Here is a 16,438-nt window from a genome sequence, read left to right as displayed (position 1 = left end):
TAGACTAGATACCGTTTTCATGTACTATAAATCATATTTAATCATTATTGATTATGAATGTAAAAGACAGAATTGCCAGTTTAAACATTTGTTCTCGTAATCGTCTTGTGATGAGTTGATCGGAGGTTACATCAACCGAAACGTTGTGAAAATGATACTCAAAATCAGAACAGTAGTTCGATGAATCTAAATAATACGAATTTTATTTTTCAGTTCGATTTTTGTTTTAATAATAAAAAAAAATAATTATATATGTTTCATATAAATCATGGACGTTTTCGATTCTGCACTGAATCCTCTACAAGTGACAAAATTAAATGAATAAATAAAAGCTGAAGAAAAGAAGAGAATTTCAATAGATAGTTGAGAAACGTGTATGTGAACAACAGTTGCATGAAAGTTAATTAAGTTCCTTTCCGGGCAAAAAACTATTCGCGTTTGGAATTTCTAACGGCTATGTTCGTTGGGAAAGCAAAAAACAAAAGAAAAAAAAACCTTTTTCACTATTCCCCAATGATCAATAGCTTTAATCCAAAGTGTGTGTGTGTGTGTGTGTGTGTGGGGGGGGGGCTTTATAGCAATAATCCAGTGTAAATAAACCTAAAGATGTTCGGAGGTTACATCGGCTGAAACGTTGTGAAAAAAAAAAAAAAAAAAAAACCAAGATAAGAATAATAGTCCAAATAATACACAAAATAAAACGCTAACAATTTTAAATTTCGTGACACTAGAATTAGCGTCACGGAATTTAAAATGTTTAAGACAACCTGAGTAGAGATTTCTTATTAGCTCTCCAATCAGTGTGAGCTAGCACCCAGACTACCTTATATGAGGCATAAAAGAGAATTGTTTTTATGAAAGAAGTAATGCCAAGTAATTTATATTTATCTGCCATTTGTATATCTTTGCCATTCAGTCTCAGACATCGATCGTTGTGCAAGTTTGTATAGATTGAAAAAAAAAAATTAAAAAAATACACACAATTTGTCTTCGGTCGAGATTCTCAGAAACCGTTTTCTCCGGAACATTTTCTAGTCTTATTTAAGCAGAACCACCCGGTTTCCTAATTTTTGTAAATTGCAGGCAACATATGAAAGTAAGCAATCTACTTACTATTTTTTATTTGAAAATTTGTTGAGGATTATTAGATGAAAAATCGTTGCGTGTGAGTTCATTGATCTATTATCACAGCAAGTAAGAAATATTTTATGTTGTCAAAAACATGAACCACGTTCTTTTTTTTTCTTTGTCTCCTTCCCTCTCTCTATAGTCAGAACGTCGGTCAGAGGTGAAGTAAAGTAATTATGAACGAAACGTTCTTCAAGTCATGAGTTACAATTTAATTGCCTTGCTGCATTTTTATAGTAGGTGCCTTCTATAAAAGAATTTTACATGAAAGAAGTAATAACAAGGAATGCATTCATTTGCCATTTAGTTTCAGGCATTGCTTTGTTTCAGATTCTCAGAAATCGTTTTTTTACATATCATTTGACGTATTAAGACTTGTTCTCATCTTGAGTGTCATTTTTATAACGTTTTGATTGATGTAACCTCCGACCATCTTCAGGTGTATCTGGCCGAACTCAGGAATCTGCACAGAATTTCAAACAGGAACCTTTTCTTTAATCCACAGAGGTGGCATGCTCTCATTCTGTCAACCATGACTGGAAAGTAGAAGTCCTAAGTAATTTACAATTGTATTTTTAATGTCGCTTGCACTGAGGATTGAACTATCAACCTCCAGAAGAGTATAACTTTACAACTGAATTTTACCAAATACTCAGTACAAACTTATTTCTTTCTTTTTTTATTTTTTTTTAATACTTTTTTATTTTTTTTCTCATAACACTTGGTAGGAGAGGGGGCAAGGTCAATAATATCACAAAAGGACATATAGCTTCATTTTTTTTTTTTTTTTTTTTTTTTTTTTTTACATCCATTTGATGTATTTTTAAATTGTATTGAGTGGCAAGTTGTAATAAAATTCTAATTGTCGTTAAATTTGTCGTTGGGGAAAATGTTGCAAAATATTCCACTCCAGAAATTTGTGAAAAGCCTTTTGCAACAAATCTTGCTTTAAAAGTTTCACTGCCAGAAGCTGTGATTTTTTTTGGAAAAAAACCAGCGTGAAGAAATTATATTTTTATCTGTTGGTTTTGCCACTATTTCGTATGTGTTATTTTCAGATAAAGCTTTCAATTTGGATATCATAGCTTGTTCCCATTCTTGGTGATTTTCTGAATTAATCGCCTCATTATAATTTTCCAGTATGCTGTTCAACGAGTAACCGTAATCCACTGCGTAATCTTGTATCTTTTCAATTTGTAAGAAGTCTGGCCTTTTTCGCTCCCTTATTGTGTATGGACATGTCTGGTTAATATTTTCGTCAGAAGTTCTACTGTAATTGTCGTCGTTATTAATATTTTCATTGTGATCAATTAAGATGCTAGGTAATATTTCACGTTTTTCATCCACTGGATCGCCATTTTTTAAATTTAATGTATCATTGAATTTTACACATCTAACCCTTTTTATGGCATTTTGAGTTGGAAAGTAGATTAAATATGCCGGACTGTTTTTATTGTAATCTACGAAAATACCGTTTTCACTTTTAGTATTTAGTTTACTGGTGTTTTCTATAAATGCAAAACAATCAGAACCAAATAGATGCATTCTGTTCATTTTAGGTTTTATACTACAAAATGCTTCATACGGCGGTTTTCCTAGCCTCTTATTGAACGATCTATTTCTGATATATACTGCTGCCATTAAAGCGTACGTCCATAAACTATGTGCTAATTTCGATTCGATAAGTAGGCATCTTGTCATCTCAAAAAGGATTCGCCATGCCCTTTCAGTGGTGCCATTTTGGAAGGGGGAATACGGCGCAGATTTCTCGTGTTCAATACGGTGGTTAATTAATAGAAGTTTAAAGTCTTTACAAGTAAATTCAGTTCCATTGTCTGAGCGAATACATTTTACTGAATCGTACAGGGCAATATCAGCTAAATATTTCTTAGTGGCGAGGATAGTGTCGGATTTGTTTTTTTAAAAATAAACTATAATTAAACCGGAAAAATCATCAATAAAGTTCAAAACGTACCTTGGATTATTTCTCTCCATCGGGCTGATCAGACCTGCTAAGTAACAATGCACAAGTGAGAGAATTTTCGTAGCTTTTTTGTCTGGCGTTCGACTTATATATTTTGTCATTTTCCCCTGTGCACACACATCACAATTTGGGAGATCGTCTGAAGGTATTATTTTCATGCCTTCGACTACATTTGGTAATTTTTTAATATCAGCTGTATTGCAGTGTCCTAGAATTTTATGCCAGGTTTCCAAGTTGTGACAGGCAGTTTTTGAGGGAACCATACTTTTTAAATAATATAGTCGGCCATTTTCTTTAATGTCAAATACAGTTCCATTGGGGTATATCAATTTGGACTTAATTTCGCCAAATTTTATATTTGCGCCTTGTTTAATTGCAGGTTGCACGGAAAATATGTCTTGCTTAAATGTAGGTATGAACAGAGCATTTTTTAGAATACAGCTACAGATTTCGCCATTATTATTTTTTAGGGCTATTTTAGCATCGCCTCTTTTCAAGACTATATCATTTATTTGACTACCGTCGGCAAGTTCGACAAAATGACTTTGTGGATTAAAAGTTCGAATCAAAATTAATAAAATCAGATTCCTTGGTGATAATGTGTGCTGTAGCACCATAGTCTACAAGGAGATTTTTACCGTTTGTGGTATTGTCAAAGTTACATGTGAATAGAAATGTATGTTCTTCCCCAAAGTTCTCAACGTTTTTTTACAGAGTCCATTTAAGAGCGTTTATATCGACATTGGAAACTTTTGTGGTTGGGTCGTCCACAATTATAGCAGATAAGTTTATTCTTTTTCTTGAGAAAATTACTTTTGGGGAACACGTTGCTGTGTGGTGCGTAATTTTGTGGTGTCTGTTTTCGAGAAGCATTTTTGAACTTCATAATATTGCTGGAGTTATTATTGTCCACGAGCATACGATTAGTCTCTTCGTAACTGCACAATACCACTTTAAATTCGCTGAAATTTATGGGTTTGTCTTTCAGAGTTATAACAGTTGTAAATGGTTTAAAATCGGCTGAAAGTCTCTTGAGGGTCATTGAAATAATAAGCTATCGCTTATTATTTCACCTGAGAGTTTTAAGGCATTGGTGGTTGTTTCTGCCCTTATAACGTAGTCAGTAATCGTTTCATCCTCGTTACATTTCAGAGACATTAGTTCTGTATATAGTGATATAATTTTTGGTTTCCCTTTTGATAAATAACGTTCTCTTAATATGTTCAATGCTTTCCGACCATCATCCAATGCGTCTCTTATAATCAGAGACAGATTTCTATCGTCTAAGCATTGAAGCAGTTCTGCAAAAACAGTTGCATTCTTTTCGAGAAATTCGGGGTCGTTTGGATTCTCTGTTCGAGATTGTATTACTTTGTGTAGTTTTCGAATCCTTAGATATCCCAGAAATTTTACCTGCCACAATTCGAATTTAGATTCCGATCTGCCAAAGAAAAGACGATGGCTGAGCCCATAACCTGTTAAGTTTTGAGACATTATGTTGAACAAAGATGGCAGTATAGTTCAGATCAGTAACCAAGATGGCGGCCAAGAATCAATTTTTAAAGGTTTTCCTTGGTTGTTTAGCACAGCCGGTGGATATAAAAATGATTGGCGAATCCATTCGTCACATACCCCCATTAGGAGTCAAAAACATTTTACAAGAGGATAACAGGTAAATGTGGTAGATGTGGTGAAAGGCTCCCTCCAACATTGATGATAAGTGTCAAAAGAAAAAAACAAAAACGTTTGAACTTTCATGTGGATGACCTTGCGTTTTTACGATTGTACGATTTCTTTAAAAAGATCATGACAGTAAAACACACAAGAAATCTGTCAGTCCTGAAGACTAGGGTGGTGGGGGTTTATAGAAAGCCTCAATCCTATACAGTTGGAGTCACGATATCAAAATAGAACTCTTCTGGTTAAGATGTCAGAAACTAGGTACAAGGAACTGGAGGAAAAGTTGCTAAAACTTAGCGTGGATGAAATAGTCGGGATTTGGAAATGCTTAGAGAATGCTTTGTGTGGAGTTTGGGAGGAGGTGAAGGGCAGACCAAAGCAATCAGAGAAAAAAATATGATTATGGAGCCGACAGCGCCCATTGAAAATACAGACAAAAATTATCAAAGATTTCTGATGCATCCGTCGGGATTGGTGAGATGTCCCAAAAGTTAAAATTAAAAAAACAAAAAACTAAAATAAAAATAACTGATCAAGAAGCAACTATCTCTGTTGAATTGAGAAACATATTCAGAGGTTTTGAAAAGATGGAAGCTAAGAAAACAAAACAACAAGAGCTTTTATTTTATTTCAGGAAATGAAAGATCAAGCAGAACAATCCCAACATCTGATGCTTTTTTTTTTTTTACTGCAGAAAGAAAAAAAAAAAAAAGCTACAGAAACCTGCACAAAGATATTTCATACGCATAGGGTGAATGCTATTACAGAACTTGTGTGCCAGACATGGTTTGCACGATTCCAAAAACAAAGTTTTCCAGTCAAAGATAATCCTCGTTTTGGCTGACCAAAGATGATTTTCTGTACATAACCAAAAAGCAACACAAAAATGAAGGTATTATTTGAATGTAATTCTAATTACACACACACACACACACACACACACACACACACACACACACACACACACACACACATTCATTCATTTATTTATTCATTTATAATATTCCGAATGTTATTATGTTCAGATAAGTGAAAATTTGGCAATTGTTTATATACCAATATAAAGTTGAAGTCAGTTTAAGGTGACTTAATTTGTAAGCTTCAAAATGACCAGTTTTTGTAATCGAGCATTCATAAAGAGGTCGTTCTTGTGAATATTTTCGAACGATATAAGGTTTGAAATTGTCTAAACGGTCAAGAAACGATTGTAACGTATAATGAAAATACACAACTTATTGCTATCAATCCGATCTTTGTTGTCTTGATTTTGTGAAAATACACACACATATATATATATTCCCAAGGTAAAAAAAAATCTGTTTTTTTTTTTTTCAAGAAACATATAAACTGTCTCTGATGCGCGAATCGTTCACATGACAGATTACTTATGTTAAGAATAAATATGTTTAAAATCACTTTCTAAAATCGTGTTAAGCTGGCCTAATGGTTATCATATTTGAATCACTGTCTTTAGGTTTTAGTTTCCGACTCAGCTCGAGTATTTTTTTTTTTTTTTTACTTACAAAAAGTGAACAGTTTAGAAAAAGCATAATACTCGCATGCACATGTCCCAGTTTCCGTATGAATTAAAATATAATATTTATGCATATTTTACGACCGGGCGGCCTGCTAGTATATATAGTGTAATCACATTGACATACTACTTCTGGTTAGATCACCAAAGTTAAGTAACCATGAGCCTGGGTGACCATTGCAGAATACAAAGCGCTATATATATTACTTAGGTACGTGCAAAATGAATGCCGATGCTCAAAATGAATAAACATTTTGACCCCTCCCTTTACTTAAAAATTCACCAAAAATCAGGAAATTAACCAATCTTAATGAAAGTTTCAGTATTTATCAAATAATGATCACAGAATATATTGAACTCATTATCTTTATTTAAGTCCTAGTGGAAATGTATTACTTTGTTTAAACAGAAAATACCTTTACTAAATTTATGGTTTTTAGTAATAAAAAAAAATATGATTCAATTCATTTTTACTTTTTTTATGAAAATAAAGCGTCGTAAAATATAACAATTAAAAAAATTATTTAATTTTTACAGGAACATTACGATAAAAGCCCTAAAGTCTGTATTAATGAATTCGATATAACTCAAAGAAAAATGAATTTCTCAAACTACCGATATTATCATTGAATTAAGCATTGTTTATTTAATATTTTCCCACAAAAAAATTATAATAACAAAAAATATTTCTACTTTTTTATTTTAAATTACAGGTTTCGCATAATTTTTATATGTAAGATTTTATTATTTTCCTAGCTTAAATGAATGTTAAACTTTCGGCGTAACATAATTTTTATATAATATTGAACTATAATTAAAAAAAAAATTAATTTAAAAACAGGAACATAGAAAAATAAGTTAATTAAAAAATGGTAAAAATGATACAAACGTTCAGAATAGGAGAATGTACGGATGCACGTCTGGGAAAAAAAGAAAACTGGCACACCCCTTCCTCCCTTTTAATTACATGACATCATTTTGACAGTCTTTCAACTGGCTGAAATTTTAGGCTTCCATATATTCCGTTTTTACAAAACTTTAGTTGGTTGCGCTTTTGCGAACAGCAGAATCACTTGGTTTTGGGTCTAATTGAGCTACTTTTTGTACAAACAAGGTGTTTTTGTTTTTTTTTTAATTTAATTCAATATCTTAGGACTTTACTAATTATCTTTGAAATAGACCCAGAAAACTAATTATCTTTTAAAGGATTTTTATAATGAATTTATTTAACTTCAAAATTTAGCTGAATTGGTTAGCTCGTCATGAAAAAATTTTTCATAACTTTTTTTTTTTTTAATTTAATTCAATATCTTAGGACTTTATTAATTATCTTTCATATAGACCCAGAAAACTAATATTTTTATCTTTTAAAGGATTTTTACAATGAATTTATTTAACTTCAAAGTTTAGCTGAATTGGTTAGCTCGTCATGAAAACATTTTTCATGACTTTTTTTTTTTTCACGTGTACAAATATTTTTCAGAATGGCGTCAGAGATGTGTGACAAAGCACGCTGTGAACTTTTACGACCAAGGCATAAAAAAATACAGGCAAAAGTGCATTGAGAATGGTGATGACTATGCAGGAAATTAAATACTGGAGCGCAAAAGGTTGCTCGTTTTAATGGTATCACTCCAGTTTTTTTGTAGCTCTTTGCCGTCTTAGTTTTTGAGTAAAAGAAAATAGAGGCCTTGGACAAAAGTTTGAACAAGAGTTAGAGTTAGTTTGCAGACAGTTTTAGGAGTGGAGCTGAGATTTATGACAATTTATGGGCAGTCTTGAGTTTGTGACAGTTGAAGAGTTTTCGGTTGGAGACAGTAGGACAGCAGGTTGCAGTTTGAATGAGATCAAGAGGAGTTCAAGATGAGCTGATGTCAACTTATGATAAAAAGATTTTGACAGATGACTAAGATATGGATGTTAGTATTTAGAATGCTGTTTTCTGCAACAGTGTCAGACACAGAATCTAATCGATGTATATGGAATGTGCCTCAGTTTGTGTTTTCTGTATTTTATCTTGTATGTTTATTTTTTATACTTGTGAACCAGTGTACGCCACCAATGCAAGGGACGACTACACGGCCAGAATAGAAAATGAAAGAGAAAAAGACCACAAGAACAGGATTGGGAGTTAGCAATGGTTACTGAGCAGGAAAGCATGTGGTTACACAGATTTTTTTAATGGAAATCGCTCGAGACAAGGCATAAATCCCCTTGATATAAGGACCTAATAAGAACAAAAGATGATTATTGCAAAGACTAAAGATGCCTATTGACCTTAGTCTTGAATGAAAAGAGAAAGCAGGAATTGAGTTCAACACCCTTGTAGTCCTTGTAAAAAAAGCTACCGGAATAGGAAGCTGTATTACAATGAGGTATTAAAACAACGAATTGATGAAGACCATTAGATCAATAAGTCAAACAAGCAAAAAGACTGAGACTAGCAATATCACGTCTGTGAGAGAGAGGTTGCAGTGAAGAAGAAAGTGTGGGCCAATCAAATTGTAGATAAATAGATAGATCAGTTGTATACTTGAATAAAATCCTACATGAATGACAAATTTCTTAATGGAACACTAGAACATGGAGATTAAGCACCGATGCCTTAAAGAACCTTGGTGAAATGGTAAAAGGTTATAGAGATTGAAAAAAAAAAAAAAAGCTAAAGTAAATTATACCTCCAAGTTAAACATCAAAGTGATTTCTTGTTTGTGTTTTTTACATTTGCAAATTTATTTTAATATCATTGGCAGCTTAGAAGCACATCAGAATCATTCATTAAATAAACATACGTGAAATGATCTACTCTGGGATATCAGATTTCTAGATAGACAGCAGCAACAAAAAAATCTAGACAAACAAGAATCAGTTCGGAACTGAAATCCAAATATCAAATTCCAATAACTTTCTTAATCCAACTTCTTCATGACATTCCAAGATATGAATCTGAATATTACCAAAAGAAGATTAGAATTTTAAATTTGATATTTAAAACATATTTACTACTTAACACACACACACACACACATATATATATATATATATATATATATATATATATATATATATATATATAATAGTTTTATGCTACTATAAGTATTATGTATTGTGCACTGAAACAAAAATATATGCGTAATATATTATTTTAGAAATATATACATAAATTTTAAAACATTTTATGTAATATTATTTTATATATATATATATATATAAATTTAAAAACATCTTACATAATATTATTTTATATATATATATATATATATATATATATATATATATATATATATGAATTTAAAAACATCTTACATAAAAAGTATCCATGAACAAGCATTATTAAAATGTATTTTCAAATTTATATGAACAAAAATAATCCACACACAAAAAAAAAAACATAAAAAGGTTGAGACCAATTTTTAATCAAATGCAATATCATTCTTGCACGTTTTTTTTATTATTATCATTAGTTTATGTATCTATTTACTTCAGCAGTGTTCAATACTTAAGTTGAGATAGAGAATATATAAAAACAAGAAATAACATCGATTCTAAGCAATAGACTGACTAATTCTCATTAGGATGAAACGCAGAAAATTCTGTGCAGCTTAACTGCCATATATATTTTCAAAATATACAAAACAACAAAGGCTCCTTCAGTCTTTGATAGACTATGGGTACCCACGAAGGGGTGCCTGAGCATGAAATTCTTGCAGCAGGAGGTGCGCAATCTCCAACCACACCTTTCGTGAGTCTACATTGTTAAATACCAGTGGCAAGTGAAGTGTATGTACAGGACGACTCAAAACAAATAAGAGCACATACAGCGCCTAGAATTCCCAAATGGTCACCCATCTGGTACTAACCAGGCTCAACGTTGCTTAACTTTGGTGATCTGATGAGAACCGGTGTGTCAATACGATTATGCCGTATATTATACTGTATCAAAAGATATATATATATATGGCAATTAAGCTACACAGAATCTTCTGCATTTCATTCCCATAGGGAATCATTAAACTAAAAACTAGCCGTGCGTGCATAGTCCCCCTCTGGTGCTACATTCGAGATGACGCCACAAAAAATAGTGAAGAAATGATGAATGTGAAAAGTGTGAAGGGCCAACGTTGCCTTCACATTTTCGCCAAATTTCAGAAAAATCTAATGAATGGGGAAAAAATTATGGGGTAAAAAGTGTCATTTTTTGCAATTTGAGGGCATTTGTGACCCCTTTTGAGCTCTTGGGAATGCCAAATCTCAGTGAAAATGGACAAACAGTGCAGTTTCACGTCTTAAGACATGTAAATTTGAATTCAACACCATAGAAAACCACTATATAGTCAGATATATCAAGTTTTTGTTGAGAATTATGAAAAAAGCCACAAAAAGGAATGTTTTTAGCACTAAAAGTTCCTGGAGACACGAACCAGAATTTTGCCAGAGTCACCCATACTGGATTTATATTAAGAACAATGGGCTCTACATTTTGGCCAAGTTTCAGGAAAATCTAATCGATGGATCAAATACAATGGAGAAAAAAAATGGGGGGAAAAAAAAGTGTCATTTTTGGTAATTTGGGGGCATTTTTTACCTCTTTTGAGCCCCTGGGGATGCAACGGGAATTTTCACAAAAAAGATTTTTTTACTTTGCACATCTATTTTATAAAATACAATTTGTGGCAAAATTTCAGGAAAAACTAATGGACGGTTATCTGACAATCGTCCGGGTTAAAGCATAGATGGGCGCAACTGAAAACATAGGTCCTTCCCTGATAAATTTGGGGACCAAAATATATATAACATTGTTGTGGGTCTGTTTTCTTTTTTCTAGAGCATTACAACTTCCACATACAAGTTTTTGCCACTTCGGCCTTGACAGAGTAAGTCCTTCCTATGTGTCGATGTTGATTTGCAGGACTTTCAAATTGTTCTTTGTATAGTCCCTGAACCTCTTCCTAGGCTTATGTTGAGAGCATTTGCCATTTTTCAGCTCCCCATAAAAAAAATTTGTTTCGGCAGCCTACAATCTTTCCTTCAAACCACGTGGCCCACACAACATGTGAGATCTGATTACAAGGGTCTCAATACTAGAGCAACATGCTCTCACAAGGACCTCAGTGTTGGGTACTTGCGCTTGCCACTTGATGTTTAAGATAAGTCTCAAGCATTTTTGAACTCAAGGATTGGTGTGGGCACATGTTAAAAGCACATAGTGGCTCTAGCATCATATATAGCTTCTCCCAGTCAAATCATCCCCACGTGCATGTTGTGAGTTCTGCTACGCTAATGCAACTCTGGTGAATGGCGAGTGTTCAACATCAGAAAACTGGACCCCTATTACTTTGTGGGATAAGGTTTTTGAACCAAAGGCTAAGGGTGAGGTAACCCTGACATTATATATACAGGGTGTCCACAAAGTCTCACTACATTATGTAGCCAGACTTTGTGGACACCCTATATATATATATATGTCATCCACATACAGTACTGTTTTGCTGTATCACAGTTCATCAGTGCAGCTAGACAAGCAACTATCTCAAGGCAGGATCGAAACTCAACCACCTGAACGACAGTCAATGCTTCTCATCATTATGCTATTTGGCTGCTGCTATGCGGGTAGTGAATTAACAATGTTTTAACATTATCCAAATGCCTAAGCTTGATTTGCTTATACAAAGAGCATCGCTTGATATGCTAATAGCAGTTTGTATATCACTTCCCAATATACTCGACCCAAGATAGGGAGCATTATAGTCATTCACACACACACACATATATATATATATACAGACACACACCATACTTTTAGTGAAATCTAATCAAACGAATCTGTAATCGAATTGTTATTTATTATTTATTTTCTACAATAATATATATATGTATTAGTGTTAGGACTATTAATTGGAATCAGGAATCGGAAAAAATCGGAAGATTTGGGGGTATCGGAATCGGTATCGGAATTCAAAAAATTGATGCCTATTTTCCGATGCCAAAAACGATTCTTTTAATTTTCTTTTTTTATTTGATTTCGTTTCAACCAAAATCTTCCATTGCTGGTAATAATGATAAAATAATAAATATTTATTGATTTTCAATTACCAGTAGAGCTAAAATCGATATATCATCCTCCACAAGTGTATTTTGACACTTAGGAAAATATCTGCATATTTAACATGTGTTTTTTTTTATCAAAATCGGGGGAAATAACAATCTTACAGTTAAATAATTAGAGATTTATAAAGAATAGAAATCGGTAATTGTATCAGAATTGGGAATTTAGCATGGAATTGGTAATTGTGTTATGTAGTTAATACGGGGAACGTCGTGTGATCGTCTAGTGGTCCAGTCTATTTGTTCATATGCCGTTGTGTGTGTATGTGTAGTACATGTATTTTTGAGACATACCTCGATGCGTCGTCGATGTTGGCCCACCTGAATTCATCTTGTGTCTTAGAGGGAGACTGGTACCTGTTTTGGGACAAAGATTTATTCACTCCAAATGATGAATTAGTTTTATAGTTTTTTATTCACCTTCCAGATGTTGACCGCAGAAGGATGGAAGTAAATCTCTGGCTTGTGTGGTACACGTCAGCGTCCCCCCCCCCACAGTGAAGGGGAGGGAACGACTCTTAAGCCGTCCGTCGCCTTCTATATCTAAAACCAATCTCCTCGATCCAGCTAACTTGATCACGTGACTTACATGCAATCCGATCAGCTGACCCTCACTTCCGGTCAACGTGTCTACAATATAATTTACTCACCTCCCTCTCTCAATCCATTCTTGAACAATTGTATCAGAATTGGGAAAAATATTGGAATCGTCCCATCACTAATACGTACACATATATAACTTGGAGAATATATATCTCTGTATAAATAAAATTGTGTAAGCACAAGGGGTTGTAATGTGAACTAGCATCAAAATTGAAATAAGTATTCTAGACATAAGGTTTAGTAGCACAATGTCTTGATTTTAATCATCATAAAGAGACATAAAAGTGGTGCAAAATTGTTCTGTTTGGAGAATTAATTTGATCAGTTCTGAATCGGTATTCGTCGTGTGCATTGTCTATATCATTCATCAAGTATCTGGGGTTGTTCTTGATGTTGTCCTTGTGTCTCTTCTGCTTTCTGAAATATAGAAATAGTTACCTGAGGCATCTACCATCCTCCATTCGATTCATACGTCCTACCCAATAAAATTGCAAAAAGACTCAATGCTCATTGGACGACTTTGGTCACATCTTAAATAATATTGGCATCATTCCAAGACTTTCAAGCATATTACTAAGAAAATTAGTGGACAGAAATCTTGTATCAACAAGTTGTAGTGTTAACTTTTGATCTATGTAAACTTTCTCGTCTGTTGGTTGCGTTAGACGATTCTGATTAAATAGCTTTCTGCTTTTTTTTTTTCGTGGAGAATGCGTTTGCTTCCCAGTAGGTGGCTGATATAAGGATCGATTTCATCAACCCAGTCCCGATGTTGCCTGCTTTGAAAACCAAGCAACTCAATTCCCACTGAGTAAACTTGATCCCTAAATTTCTGCTACATGCCATCAAAGTTAAGACTATCAAATGTTTTAATCAAAGCTACATATGGTGGCCTGTTTCAGTCTGGTGATATCAATTCACCTCAATGTTTTTACTTCACTCAAATATTTTTCTGAACAAGCACCTTAAACTTTCCTCATACTAACCTTTTTTTTAAAGTCATGTTCACCCCAAACAAGGCATATTGTAACTTGAACATAAGGGGCTACTATTTAGGACCATGTTTAGGGGAGATGAGAAAGATGTCGGTTTACATTACATTTAAGCTTCTGCATGTCAGATATATATATATATATATATATATATAAAAGCGAAAATGTATGTATGTATTTATGTGTGCGTCTCCGCTAAAAACTTTCAACAGACAGAACAAAAATTAACAAACTTGGTATCATATTAAAGCTCCACCCTCCGGACAACAAATATCGAAAAATTGGCTAAAAACGTTAATTTTTTCACCCTGAAATCAACAATTTTCTACAGGGGGGGTCAGCAAAAACCGTCCTCTCATGACGAGATCAGTTCTACGCATGCATCAGATGACGTCATGACCTGATTTAGTTTAAATATTTGAAGAACTGAGAAAATTTCATGTGTGTCATGTTAGCTCAGTTGGTTAGAGTGTTGGTTCATTATTTAAATGTTTTGGGTTCGAATCGTGGTGTGAGAATTTTTTTTTTTTTTCGATTTTTTAAATTTTAATATTGAAGCAGTGTTATTTAAGCCATTTTTCATGTAACGTTCGTTTTTCTGTTTTTTTTTTAATTCGCTTATTCTTAGGTTTTTATTAACACCCCCATCCCCGACCGACCAGACACACCCCAAAACACCCAGGTACCCACCAATTTTTTAAATTTTAATATCGAAACAGGCTTATTTAAGCCATTTTTCACATGTTTTTTTTTGGGGGGGGGTATTTTAAAGATTTTTTAAAGCAGTTTTAACGTTAGTTTTTCTGTTTTCCTTTTTGTTTTTGTTTTTTCGATTTTTACATTTAACATCGTTCGTTTACTTTACGTTAGTTTTTTTGTGGGTTTTTTTTTCAATGCTTTGATTATCCCAAACCCCCTCTACCCGGGTACCCCCCCCCCTGCTTAAGTTTTAACGTTCGTTTTTCTGTTTTCTTTTTTTACTTTGCTTATTCTTAGGTTTTAATTAACACCCCACCCACCGCCGACCACTCACACCTCCAAACACTCGGGCAACGCCAGGTACCCCCACCCCCCGTTAGTATAATATAAAGCTGAATGTATGTGTATGTGTCTGGTCACAAATAGACTCCTATATGGTTGACTATTAAAGAAAACTGACACATATGATAGATGTATCGAGACACAGGAATGGGTATGTTTGATCTGGCATAATGATGATTCATTAAAATTGTGGGGTCTGCGTTCACACCTGGTCCATAAAGTATGGAAATAAAAAATTTAAAAATTTAAAAAAAAAACGTTTACAAGTGTTTTTGATATGGATGTACATAATAATACTTTGATAAGTATGTTTTAACTTAAATAGGGATGGTATAATAAAATTGTGGGGTCTGTGTTTGCGCCTGGCCTCCATAGAATGGAAATAGGCACAAACTTTAATAAAGACTTTTCATATCTATCTGTGTAAGTATACTTTTATAATTATGTTTTAGTTTTAAGAAATATGGTATAATAAAATTATGGGGTGTTCGTTCGCACCTGACCTCCATAGAATGGAAATATGTTACAAAGTTTAACAAGGTTTTTTAATATAGATCCACAGAATATTGTGATAAGTGTTTCAGTGTGAATAGGTATGGTATAATAAATTATGGGGTTTATCTATTTTATTTTTACTTTCATCATATTTTACTTTGGTTTTGATACCCCCAAATTCGAAGCTATCTCTTTACAACCCTTCCTTTTAATAACCTATCATACTTTCATAAATCAGAGTCCATTTTCTGTAGGCTGTTTTTGAACCCAGTCAACGACGGGTACTTTTGCTAGTATATATATATATATATATATATAAGAAAATTTTGCTGAAATTCCAAGACACACATTTTTTTTATAACTTTCATTTATTACACCATGTATTCCTTCATTACAGCCATTTCATTAATCTTTTTCTATATATATATATATATATATATATATATATATATATATATATATATATATATATATATAAAACGAAAATGTGTGTATGTATGTTTGTATGTATGTGTGTGTGTTTGTATGTCTCGCAAAACTTTCGACACGGGTCACAGATTTTTGCCAGACTGGTATCATTTTAAACTTCCAACCTTCGCCCGACAAATATCGAAAAATTGGCCAAAAACATTAATTTCTTCACCCTAAAATCATCAGTTTTCTACAGGGAGGGGTCAGCAAAAACCGTCCTCTCATGACAAGTTTGCTTCTACGCATGCGCAAATGACGTCGGAACATGATTTACTTTAAATATAAAAAAAATGACACAATTTCGTCAACGTCATCTTAGATCAGTTGTTTAGAGAGGGCGGCCTCATAATCTAAAGGTTTTGTGTTCAAATCGTGATGTGAGATGTCTTTTTTTATTTCGATTTT

The 16,438-nt window shown here is 33.3% G+C and overlaps 1 protein-coding gene and 1 pseudogene across 2 annotated transcripts in view; both read right to left on the bottom strand.

Moving 5' to 3' along the window:
• The window catches only part of LOC145291416 (activating signal cointegrator 1 complex subunit 3-like), a 958,449-nt gene that overhangs the window by 77,444 nt on the left and 864,567 nt on the right, over positions 1-16,438 (bottom strand). The window lies entirely within an intron of this gene.
• LOC145291857 (5S ribosomal RNA) lies at positions 10,139-10,255 on the bottom strand (annotated as a pseudogene).

Source organism: Euprymna scolopes, chromosome 12 (assembly GCF_053919585.1).
Source record: "Euprymna scolopes isolate OS-2025 chromosome 12, ASM5391958v1, whole genome shotgun sequence".
Lineage (NCBI taxonomy): Eukaryota > Metazoa > Mollusca > Cephalopoda > Sepiida > Sepiolidae > Euprymna > Euprymna scolopes.
Note: the sequence above shows the minus strand (reverse complement) of the source record. Positions and strands in the feature narration are given on the sequence as shown.